Below are 13,337 nucleotides of genomic sequence, written 5' to 3'. Positions count from 1 at the left end.
TTCGCAATAATTTTGTAGTAATGTCATCACATTCCTGCATTAGGGTGTAGGATATGTATCAAGACGCGTTATACCAAGTCACAAAATATAATTTAAGTAGGGGAATATCCTCGTAACTCTCCATTCCTTAAAAATAATGGAGCAGAGGCCCCGCAAGAGAGTTACTCGGACATTTCCCTGTACGTAATGATCCCTGGAAAACATAAGGTCTGATTTACAAATTATTACGTGACACTAGATGACAATAACAGCCTTATATACAAAATCAATAATAAATATGGGCGTGTCATCTTTGATTTTTTTTTATGTTAACTGTTCTTGTCATTGTAACTAAATTAAGAACTGAGTCACATTCCTGTGTTTTATACTGTGTGTGTCATGATCAGCTGTACATGTACCAGCTCATATTGCGCGTCTCTGTGTGTGATTTGTGTTTTTTAAGGGCTTGGCTATCATGGCCATGGAGTGGCAAACTAAGCCCAAATCACGATTTGTCCCTAATAAATCACTCCTGCGTACTCCTGTGCAAACTTTACTTGTGTTAAAGAGGGACTAAGCTCCACTACACGTTTTCAATGTAGTTCTCATGAACTGGTGAGCGTTTTCAGGCATGGGTTGCTGAAGACCTACCTATTCTACCCCGGATCTTCACGGGTTTTTTCTCAGTGTACTTAATTATTTACAGACCGCCGTCATATAGCGGGAATATTGCATGGGTTGCTGAAGACCTACCTAGTCTACCCCGAATCTTCACGGAATTTTTCTCAGTGTACTCAATTTTTTACAGACCGCCGTCATATAGCTGGAATATTGCTGAGTGCGGCGTTAAGCAAAAGACAAACAAACTCGTACATTTGTCATAACGAAACAAATCTTTCAATTGCAAAGGCAACATACAATGTACATTCTAAAACTGAATTGTAAAACGGAGAAATATTTTGGTTGGTTTGTTGTTTAACGCCGCATGCACGTCGCTATATAAGTGCAATAATCTTGGACGCGACGTTAAACCCCATTTCGCCTCACCTCCAGTTATATCACGTCGGTCTGTAAGTGATGACACCAGGTGTTCGCGAAAAGAGAAATCATGTCCTTCCCCACCGATACCACACACCTTCATGAAATCGCCATCTGTCCACTGTACGATTTCGACTATTATCATAAGCACGTGTTAATGTTCATAGTTTCTTGGGCCCTTAGAAGCTTGTAATAGTTGATCATATTATCATTTTATTCTTCATTATGTAGAGGGAAAACTTCAGGGATTTGCCTTAACACACCGCTATGATCACGGTGTAAACCAGCTGCAGTATCAGATATGATTTAATTTGGTTGTTGATTAACGCCGCACTCAGCAATATTCCAGTCACATATATGACGGCGGTCTGTACATAATCGAGTCTGGACCGCCCTCATATAGCTGGAATATTGCTGAGTGCGGCGCTAAACAACAAACAAACAAATCCAGAGATGGACATCACGAGTATTGATCCACGGAATTGGGATTCGATGACATGCATCAACCAAGTCAGCGAGTCTGACCACCCGATCCAGTTAGTCGCCTCTTGTGGCAAGCATGGGTTGCTGAAGACGTATTCTACCCCGGATCTTCACAGGCCAGATAATGTTGTCAGATACCTAAGCATGGTTCTCCTACGGTCAGTGTGTTCACAATCCGGTCAGCTACCAATGGATGTGCGCCTCAACATGGTTTTGCTTGTCTGTTGTTTGACCCCGCACGCATCAACATTCCAACTATGTGACGGCGGCCTGTAAATAATACAATCTGGACTTGACATCTAGTGATTGTTATTATTACGATCAACGACCCACAACGTCGAGGTACAAAGACACGCACTCAACCAAGTCACCAAGCCTGGCCACCCGATCCGATACGTCATGTCTTACGATCAGTATATATTGCATTAGGTCTTTTCTAACCGGGAAACACCACGGGGACTTCATACACCACGGGGACGGCAAACATAGTTCATTTGTTATGAAGATTCCGGGGTAGAATAGGTCTTCAACAAACCATGCTTGCCGTAAAAGGTGACCATGCTTGTCGTAACAGGCGACTGTCGGGATCGGATGGTCAGGCTCGCTGACTTGGTTGATGCATGTCATCGTATCCCAATTGAGCGGATCGATGCTCATGATTGCAATCACTGGATTGTCTGGTCCAGACTCCATAATTTACAAAAAGTCGTCATATAACTGGGACAATGCTGAGTTTGAATTTGGCTGACAACACCCCTCACTAACGTCACTGACCTACTTCTCCCTCTTCTGAATACGATTTTTAATGCAGAACCGCTGCCGTTCGTATCCGCTACTTTGTTATCGATGTTAGATCGTGTTTCACTCACCTCATGTATTATGTAACAGCAGCAATGACAGGTTCTGGAAAAATAACCCTTTTTGCATTTGATAACGGTCAGAAGTAGTTTTGTTCGATGGTATAGTTTCACCCTGTCAGTATGCATTAAGCGTAATGTGCTGCATAACTAACTGGGGCGTTGTAATAGCCAAGTCGTTAAAGTGTTTTTGTTTTTTTGTTTAATGCCTCCCGCTGCAGTATTCCAGCTGTATGAAGGCGGGCTTTAAGTAATCGAGTCTGGGCCAGAAACGTCCAGTGATCGACATTATGAGCATCGATCTAAGCAATTAGGATACGGTCACATGTTGGTTGGTTGGTTGGTTTGTTGTTTAACGCCGCAATATTCCAGCTACATGACGGCGGTCTGTAAATAATCGAGTATGGAGCAGACAATCCAGTGATTAATGTCATGAGCATCGATCCACGCAATTGGGATCGATGACATGCATCAACCAAGTCAGCGAGCCTGACCACCCGATCCCGTTAGTCGCCTTTTACGACAAGCATAGTCACCTTTTACGGCAAGCATGGGTTGCTGAAGACCTATTCTACCCCGGAATCTCCACATGTATCACTGCTTCGGTGTGCGACTGCTTTACGCCTAAGTGCTTTGGACGGTCACATGTATCATCCAAGTCACTTAGTCGTAAAGCAGTCGCTCGGCACACCGAAGGCACAGGTTCCATTTCCTTCATGGGAAGAACGTGTGAAGCTATATTCTGGTGCCCACTGTGATATCACTGGAATACAAACGTCGAAAACCATACTCATCCACCCAATTGATCCGGACGTCTGCAGTAATACGCAAACGCAAAAGAGCGATTGTTTTGTAGAAGCACATAATTAAAAACGGCTCCCGTGCGCAAGAGAATCTGAAGTGTTTTGTTTATATAGGCTGTAGATGAACTAGATAAGCCTTCTTAAGATTTTTTTCAAATAATAGTTTCAATAAATATCCTTCCAACTTCAAATTTCTGCCTGGGATCGTTTGCGTTCTTTGTGCGTGTCGTATTGAACTGTTTGGATAGCTTCATTCCCAACAAGAGATGAACATCGGCTTTGTTTCTTTTGGGCCCATAAACGCATCAAAATGGCATCAAACTACCACGTTTCGCCTTGAGTGATTTGGTGTGCACACAGAAGATTGATCAATCTGTAACGCCTCACGTCATCATAATGAGTATCGATTTGGGATTTTCAATAATTGATATGACCTTCGATACTGTTCTAAACATATTGCCATTAGCTGTTTGGACGTTTTTCACATTTCGTGTAACAAAACTAAGGGTGGGGTCGAATCATTATAATATGCTACATCTTTGTAACTATCATTGAGTTTCATGTGATGAATGAGATCAATGTTTACACCACGGGGAGATGATGTTCTGTTTTCCCCATTTCAGATACAACCACATTAATCACTTGTCTCATTAACCACCATTGGGAATAATGCCAAATACGGTAGTTGGTTGGTTGGTTGGTTTGTTGTTTAACGCCGCACTCAGCAATATTCCAGCTATATGACGGCGGTCTGTTAATAATCGAGTCTGGACCAGACAATCCAGTGATTGATATCATGAGCATCGATCCTCACACATGCATCAACCAAGTCAGCGAGCCTGACCACCCGATCTCGTTAGTTGCCTTTTACGAAAGCATAGTCGCCTTTTACGGCAAGCATGGGTTGCTGAAGACCTATTCTACCCCGGAATCTTCACGGGTCTAAATACGGTAGTAAAATATGGCAAAGAAATCAGTTAATATGCTCATATTCCATTCAAATTACACACAGGGCGTAAATTCGAAATCCGCTATACAAATGAATTTCTATTCAATGAAATAAAGTTCATTCAAATACATCCCGACTGTATCAATATTAACATATCAAAAGACCGCGCTATAAGGAAGAACTTAAATAATTCAATTATATATAAAAAAACACACAACGTTGGTTTTGAGACATACCCCACACGTCAAAGACTTTACTGTGAAATTTTTTATTAGCTCAAAGAAATTTTCGGAAAGAAGAAAACAGAAGTAATAAAAACAGTGCATAGCTTAAAGTCTACGCACTAAGAAGGATTTTCTTACTGGCACGATCCTTCTTGTATTTCTAGTCTTACCGACATCAGAGTACAAAAACATGACGATATCAGCTTTAATATTATCAGCCTGAAATTAAAAAGCTCTGGAAAGTCTCTTTTCTCGGAGGAAAAACTTGCAGACCAGTTATCCTGTCCTAAACTAAAGGAATCTTTTATCAGATACCGAAGTTTTGAACTGCTCCCTTACACTTCTCGCCGTATGAAAAGTGTATTATGCGACTGACAAGGAAGTAGTTTATACCGCAGATTGGACGTAGAACATGGTATAATCGACATGTGTATCCTTGTTTTGAAGATAATGCTGGCGCACGTTTTCCAACACGCGTTTTCCCGCTCAGGTTTGCTTGTCGTGAGAGGCGACCAACGGGATCAGATGGTCAGGCTCGCTGACTTGGTTGAAGCATGCTCATGTTGTCAATCACTGGACTCGATTACTTACAGACCGCTGTCATATAGCTGGAATATTGCTGAGTGCGGCGTTAAACAACAAACAAACAAACAAACCTATATCCGTGACTCTGTGGGTAACATTTTGATACTTTTTCCATATTGCAGTGATTAGAGGGTCTCCAATCATGTCCAGTTCGGTATTTAAATAATGATACGAAAATGCAAAATATGATACCGCTACATTCGTTTCTTCCTGGGTAGAACAAACCAAACCAAACCAAAACGAATTATGTCCAGTTCGGTATTTAAATAATGAAATGAAAACGCAAAATATGATACCGCTACAGCCGTTTCTTTTACTGTTCTCAGTCATTCGTAGTAAGTGTGCACGCTGCTGATCTGACGTTGAACAGCTTGTCCCGAGTTTATGTTGTGTTAATGATAATGTTAAGCATGACAAATATAGGACAGTTATGACATCTTTCATCGACTTTATTCGCATCCTTCCTCGAAAAAAAAAAAAAAAAAAAGAAAAAAAAAAGGCTTCTGAAAAGGTTATTTCGGACAGTGGAAGGAAGCAGTATTTTGAACGTATTTTAGTCAGGAACAAATCATTGCCATTGTCTTTTTCTGCTTTGCCTGGATATATTAAAAATAATTCTAGTCCAACTGAAAAGGATATGTTGATTGACATCTGACCTGTGCGTGCGCGTTCGTGTGTGTATGCTCCGTGGTCTTGTGGTAGAGCGTCCGCCCGGAGAGCGGAAGGTCCAGGGTTCGATCCCGGGCCGCGTCATACAAAAAGACGTTAAAAGATTGTACTTGTTGTTACCCTGTCTGGCGCTCGGCATTAAGGGGCTAAAACAAGGACTGGTCGGCTCGGAGTCAGTATACTGTGTCTGAGTGGGGTATTCATGTTAAACTGCGGCATGGTATCTCAGTGAGCTAGCACTATAAATCGGCATCAGTCCGGACTAGTACAAGCAGCCACACACACACATACACGTGCATGCACGTCGCTATATAAGTGCAATAATCTTGGACGCGACGTTAAACCCAATTTCACCTCACCTCGTGTGTGTATGTGTGAGTGTATGTGTGTGTGTGTGTGTGTGTGTGTGTGTGTGTGTGTGTGTGTGTGTGTTACTCAGACAATGGTTCTGTTTCTTTGTTTTAAAAGAACTGTATGAACAATGTAAGTTATCAAGTTGTATATTTTCAACCTTATGTATTTTTGTAAATTCAGATCGCCAGGTCCATAGCAAGGTGAAGAAATCGTTTCATACTTCCTCCATTCATCAAACATGCCATCGAAGTCAAGTGTTGATACGATGAAAAGTGCAACACAAAACCCTGTGGACAATCTACTTCCTCATGTGGAGCTCGTCCAGATATCTGACAAAGAACTTATGTAGATGTGTGTCTGTGTCAGGACGCACTGAAAGGATACATCTGCTTGATTCACGACTTCCTCATTCCAACATTTCTCGCCACGTGTCGATCCTGAACGCGTGATTAATCCTCACGCGACAGCTAGTCATGAATAGCAGATGCAGCTTAAAAAAAGGATCTGAACTGAACCGTATTCAATTACACCAAAGCCACAGACCGGTACATAATAATCACATTACATACATATATTATGTTACATACATGTAAGCCCAGAACGCATGTATAGAAGAGCTGAGAGGCACGTCCGGGTCCAGATAGTCACTTTGTCCACGGACAGATTGTAATATCATAGAAACTAACGGGATTTCAAATTCAAAGTGCTTGCTGGGTCGGGCTGTGACACGTGTTTTACGTGTTACCAAACCATACTTATCACATTCATATTGCTTCGTATGTTTGTTTGTTTGTTTGTTGTTTGTTGTTTAACGCCGCACTCAGCAATATTCCAGCAATATGACGGCCGTCTGTAAATAACCGAGTCTGGACCAGATAACCCAGTGATTGACATCATGAGTATCGATCCACGAAATTGGGATCGATGACATGCATCAACCAAGTCAGCAAGCCTGACCACCCGCAAGCATGGGTTGTTGAAGACCTATTCTACTATTATCTGTGGTTTGGTTTTGGTTTGTTGTTTAACGCCGCACTCAGCAATATTCCAGCTATATGACGGCGGTCTGTAAATAATCGAGTCTGGACCAGATAACCCAGTGATGGACATCGTGAGCATCGATCCACGAAATTGGGATCGATGACATGCATCAACCAAGTCAGCGAGCCTGACCACCCGATCCCGTTTGTCGCCTCTTACGACAAGCACAGTCGCCTTTTACGGCAAGCATGGGTTGCTGAAGACCTGTTCTACCCCGGATCTTCACGGGTCGCTTCGTATGTGTGGGATGATAGTACAATACGACAATCTAAGAAATGACCTTTTTAACAATTCACCCATTGAAATATTTATGTATATAAAAGACTATATAAATAATTGTTAAAGAGATTAAATGAATAAAATATGACTCATGACAAATGTATTGCAAAATATGTTATGTACAGATTTTAAACCTACTGATAGGCTGCTGCCCACGTGGCAAAAATATTGCCTTTTGGACCGGCCCTCTTTTTAAGTTCTGTTGTGGGTGAGTGAAGGCTGGGACTTATTTTTGAAGAAATGGCATTTCACTTTACTGTTATTCTGCATGGTTGACGGGTGGTCTGTAGTCCGTATATTAATACTATCAAGCAAAATATTGAAAAATATGTCGTTACGAATCTTTTAGTATTTGTTATGGTTATGGTTAGTTTAGTTGTGATAAGGTGCAGACACTTTACTGTCTATTGTGACAGGTATTTATCCATATAACTGTTCTAGTCACTATGTGTCTTTACCCGTGAAGATCCGAGGTAGATTAGGTCTTCAGCAACCCATGCTTGTAAAAGGCGAAAATGCTTGTCGTAAGAGGCGACTAACGGGATCGGGTGGTCAGGCTCGCTGACTTGGTTGATGCAGGTCATCGGTCCCAATTGGATCGATGCTCATGATGTCCATCACTGGATTGTCTGGTCCAGACTCGATTATTTATAGACCGCCGTCATATAGCTGGAATAGTTTCCCCACGACGTTTATCCTTGATATTCTCACGCAGTTACCTGTGAAAATTAGCATAATATTGTCCATTAATGTTCTGACCTTTTAGGAGATAGTCAACCATTACTGTCCGTTTGGCTACAAATGAGAACGATTGATTGCAAAATGACTCAAATTTGGGAATAGTATATTACATGTCAAAGAATACCCTATATACCAACAAGTTCTGCTGTTTTTTTTTTTCATTCCAATCATTGGAAAAAGTTGCTTAAGAAACTATCATGAAGTTATGTCTGCAAGTTGACATCTTCAACGGAATGGGGGGGGGGGGGGGGGGGACCGACGGTAGGAGGAACAGCGAAAACACGTACTGCACGTGCTGCAAACGGTACAGGGAATGACAGCAAAAGATTGGTGGTCTCATTATAATTTTAATCGCAGTCTGACTCACTCATGTCGGAATTGCTCGTGTCACTGCCGATGGTTTATAGGTGGGACTGTTGCTTGCTGTCCATCACGTGACCAGTATCTTGACGCTATCTCGTTGACTTTGGTAACGCAACGCTGCCATGTCGCCACTGTACTGATACCTGATTCATTAAGGGATTCATATAAAAGCTTTTCAACATCCCGCAATTTGAACGTTGTGTTCAATCGTCAAACGACTCCTTTGACGATACCCCTCATCACAAATTGTATTTTGTATCAATTAAATCATGCTCAGTTTCAGAGTATTTCTTCAAGAATCTTAGTGACATGTACTTATTATCTGAATGCTGTTTAACAATTGCACGTCTGAGTTGATTTTTCTGAAAGCTGACTTGCAAGATTGCAAGAGCCCCTTTTGACGGACAACATTTTAGCTCAGTAGAAGACATACCAAGAGCTTCAGAAGCCTGTTTCAAGTATTCACAAATGGCATAAAATGTTTTTCCTCTTTATGCTTCACATTACACATACAGCTGAGTAGCGCATCGTGTCTGTCAACAACGACGTATACTATGCCGCATATGCTGAACGTGTGTCCTGTTCCTCCTACCGTTGTGCCCCGCTCCGTTCAAGATGTCAACTTGTACACATAACAACATGACAACTTTTTCCTTTGACCTTGTTGGGTACAGGGTATTCATTGCCGTGTAACGTACTGGTATTTAATAGACTATTTAGGATTTTGAGTTATTTTGTATTTCATTGTTCTCATTTGAAGCCTGGGTACAATGTGTGAAGCCCATTTCTGGTGTCCCCCGCCGTGATATTGCTGGAATATTGCTAAAAGCGGCGTAAAACCATACTCACTCACTCACTCATTTGAAGCCAAACGGACTCTAGGTTTCCTTTGTGATCTCAGAAAACCGAAGCTAGTTCACCAGCTGATCGGACAGACTTTACTTTCCTCAGGGTAGAAGACGTTCGATGTTTCCACTGCTTTAACCGTCTTTGCTTTGCTGATAGTGGTTAAACCAAAGCTCATCCATGGTTACAAAACGCTAAAAAATCAGCTGGGTCTTCTTTAAGCGACGTTAATTCCCACGCGAGATCCTGAACCTGTAGCGTTTGTGACCAGGAGTCAGAAGCCTTTGAATCTAGCGGGATGAAACCTTTGTCATGCCTAATTCATTCGTCATACTGTCCTCTAATCTTTCGTTAAAGATGCCGACTGTATTGACTTTGTAACGTTTAGCGAGTCAACATCCATTATCATATCAACGTTTTCCCTTGGGGTGTCAAGTTAAGGTCTTCCGCTGAACTCCTCTTTCCAACAGTGGCAAAGGAAGGTGCATCATCTCCTAAAGTTGACACCATGTCTCCATAGGTGGCTGTTGGAGTTAGGGACTTTTAATTGGAGATACTTGATAACGGCGTGGGAGCCAATTTTGTCCATTCATTATCAACAGGGAATACATGGTAACTTTGATGACTGCAGACATATTCTTTCTGGTAATGTAGTTGGTTCTTATGCAGCCTGTAATCATGAAAATTATTGGAGTGAGTGAGTGAGTTTTGCAATATTCAAGCAATATCACGGCGGGGGAGACCAGAAATCGGCTTCACACATTGTACCCATGTGGGGAATCGAACCCTTGTCTTCGGCATGACGATCGAAGGCTTAAACCACAAGTCTACCCACCGCCCCGAACAGTATTGTACATGCAAGCTGTTAAGTGCGTACTATACATCCTTCGTGGTTAGGTTAAGAACATTTCAGCCAACCCCTGTATACCTACGTTATTTTTGACGTTACGGTATGTTCGGAAACATGTGTTAAAATGCATTATACAAAGAAAAACAATTTCTTGAACTAAGGTGTCTACCTTACGCCGTAGGTTCGTAATGGGATTTCCGGATCAAATACTTAATAACTACCTCAAATCTAAAACACAACACCCAATGTAAATCTAAATTACTAATTCAGAAACCAAAAAGTTTATTTTTACCTACGTTCTTCATTTTTGAACGACACTAAACTGATGGCATCTACACATGTCATGTGAAGGACACGCCTTCGAGTTGCCATAGTTACAGGCGAGTCACATTATCAAAAATGAATCTATACTTTCTCAATTTTAAACCAGATAATGACAGTATTGATTTGTCCTCAACATAAAATTAAAACATAAAAAGAGACAAACATAACAAAGAAGTCTTTCATAAAACAGTAATGACCTGCAGGTCCTGGCAAATTAATCCATAATTTCTCGTTAAACCTTTATACTTAAGACTAAAATGCCTGTAAACACACGACAATAACTGCGCGATCGTTTATACAAAGCTGGAACTATACACTGTCTTTCGGGGAAAAGGTGAAAATACACCCCAGCGACATGACGCCATAATGAAACGACGGTAACAACAATTGTCTTCGTCTGACGGTCCAATCATTTTATATTATTCAGTATTTGTTTTACTCAGTTGAACGTGATTGTAAGTGCATCATGATCAAGTTCATCAATAACAGAGTCAAAAACAAATTTTCAACCACAATTTGAGTGAATCTGGCAACCGTGTTTGGATAATATTTCCAGTGTCAAATAGCCCTTAATGTAATAAATTGTAAAATTGTTTCACGGTGTATCACTGTATTCGTAGTTAGAACATATTTTAGTTGAAATTGTATACCTTGGACATTACCCGCCTGCACAAAATTAACTACCTAGCCACGTGAATGATATGTGTGGTGCTTAACTGACGTTTCATCCATGTTGATGTTTTATTATCCTTACGTCTTTATGATATTGATTCATCGTAATGCGAATGTCTGCTTTCTGATTTGATGGATGTTAAGAAGCTACGATGCACGCTGTCCTTAAAAGCCCACCAATAATTGAAAAAAAAGTCATCAATCATTCATGTTGAAATGATCGTTCTATCATGGTTGTTATCTTCGTTGTTATCTTAATGGTCAGATTATCCAGCGATAGTACAAATCAATACACTGTTTTAGCAGACAGAGCCGCGAGACTGCTGCTCACATTGAGAGGATGTTCTGTAACCAAACTTTAATGCCGTACTTATCATCGTATACCTGCCACGTGTAATCTTTGAACGAGGGAGATTTCTTAACTTGTGAGCCTCACCATTGATTCTGCAAATGACCATATTCTATTTTGGAAAGGCTGCGATTATTATTATTTATAAAATACACTTTTTAATCAGAAACAATGTATTGTGAGGTGAGTGAGTTATGGTTTTACATCGCATCGGCAAAATTGCAGCCATATAGCCGATGAGATGACGGTGGGGGCGTTCGCTCGTCACGCCGAAGACCAGGGTTCGATTCCCTACATGGGTACAATGTGTGAAGCCAATTTCTGGTGTCCCCCGCCGTGATATGGCTGGAATTTTGCATTAAGTCCGAAATGCATCAATAAATACAAAAAAGTCATGTAAAACTGAAAATGTACAAATGTTGTTTTTAGTTGATGTATATTGCACTTACAGTATGGTATAACATTTAACTTCTTTTAATCGGGCTCTCATGTATGTCATAGCAGGCTGTCTTGATATACCTGAAAATACGTCTGAAAAGTAGACAGCATTTGGTCAAAACTCTCAAAAACAAAGACCCAGGGCCTTACCGTCATATTACCCTGTGATGTGCGCGTGCGTGCGCGTGTGCGTGTGCGTGTGCGTGTGGACAATTTTCAAGAAAGGACACAATGTTCCATTGACAAAATTATGTGTACAGCTGGGGGCGGTATATAACGCTTGGTGATGTGAACTCTGTGAAATCAATGTAAGAAATCGGTGTGTGCAAGTAGATTGAAAACGTTGCGAGTTATCTTGAGTGAGTGCGTGAGTTAGTTAAGTTTTACATCGCCTCGGCAATATTGCGATGAGAACAAGTAAATCATTACTAAATTCCTTTCAACAAAGGACAGTAAACCGGTAGGGTAACTATGACAATTAAAGGATGAAACAAACCAGATCAAATTTAAAGCAGCATTATTCTTTAAACTTAATTAAACGTCAATTACACCCTCAATTAAAAACAGGGTATGGTCCACCAGCAACCAAAGTTAGGCCACCTTACTGGGGATCACAGTGCCTCTTCATCCTGCATGATTCTCCAGTAGAATGTGGCCTAGGACGACTCACAATTAACCCCGATGAAATAGTCAAATTCGAACGATTTAGAAAACAGTCGAAGCCTAGATCTCGCATCGGCCGTGGTTTCAGAGCAATGAGTCATGTCGGGTTATGTTACTGCATCATACACAAGGCTTCCAAAGCAGCTGGTTTGAAAAAAGACGCGCGGTGATCTCCATTACTGTGACAGTAGCATACACAAACACTCCTGCAGATCCCTCTGTGGCTTTTCATATATATTTTAATTATCCGCGCAGCTGTCATAAACACCACGTGAGTAATGTGTCGGATGGGACTTGTATTTTTAAAAAATCAAATTCCATCAACGTTGTATCTCAGTACTATTACTGAATATATGTTGATTACATGCTGAATGTTTTGTTTCGCAAAAGATTAACTATGTATTTAGGATGTGCAGTGTGGTGTGGAAAATAGACACTAATGTTCCTGAAACCTAAAGTATTTCAATGAATAATTGAGTTATCTTGGACAACAACAGAACATGGAGCTATTGGACGAGATTATTGTTGGAGTGTTTGTTGTTTAACGCCGCACACAATATTCCAGCAATATGACGGCGGTCTGTAAATAATAAACTCTTGACCAGACAATCCAGTGATGGACTTCATGAGCATCGATCCACGCAAATTGGATACGATGACATGCATCAACCAAGTCAACGAGCCTGACCACCCGATCCCGTTAGTCGCCTCTTACTACAAGTATAGTCGCCTCTTACGGCAAGCATGGGTTGCTGAAGACCAATGTTCCCAAGCATCTTCACATGTACGAGTCAACTAATAATCAACTCATGGAACCTGGCCACCCGCTT

Source organism: Haliotis rufescens, unplaced genomic scaffold (genome assembly GCF_023055435.1).
Source record: "Haliotis rufescens isolate VD_foot unplaced genomic scaffold, xgHalRufe1.0.p SCAF_15, whole genome shotgun sequence".
NCBI classification, from domain to species: Eukaryota; Metazoa; Mollusca; class Gastropoda; order Lepetellida; family Haliotidae; genus Haliotis; species Haliotis rufescens.
This window is presented reverse-complemented; position numbering follows the sequence as displayed.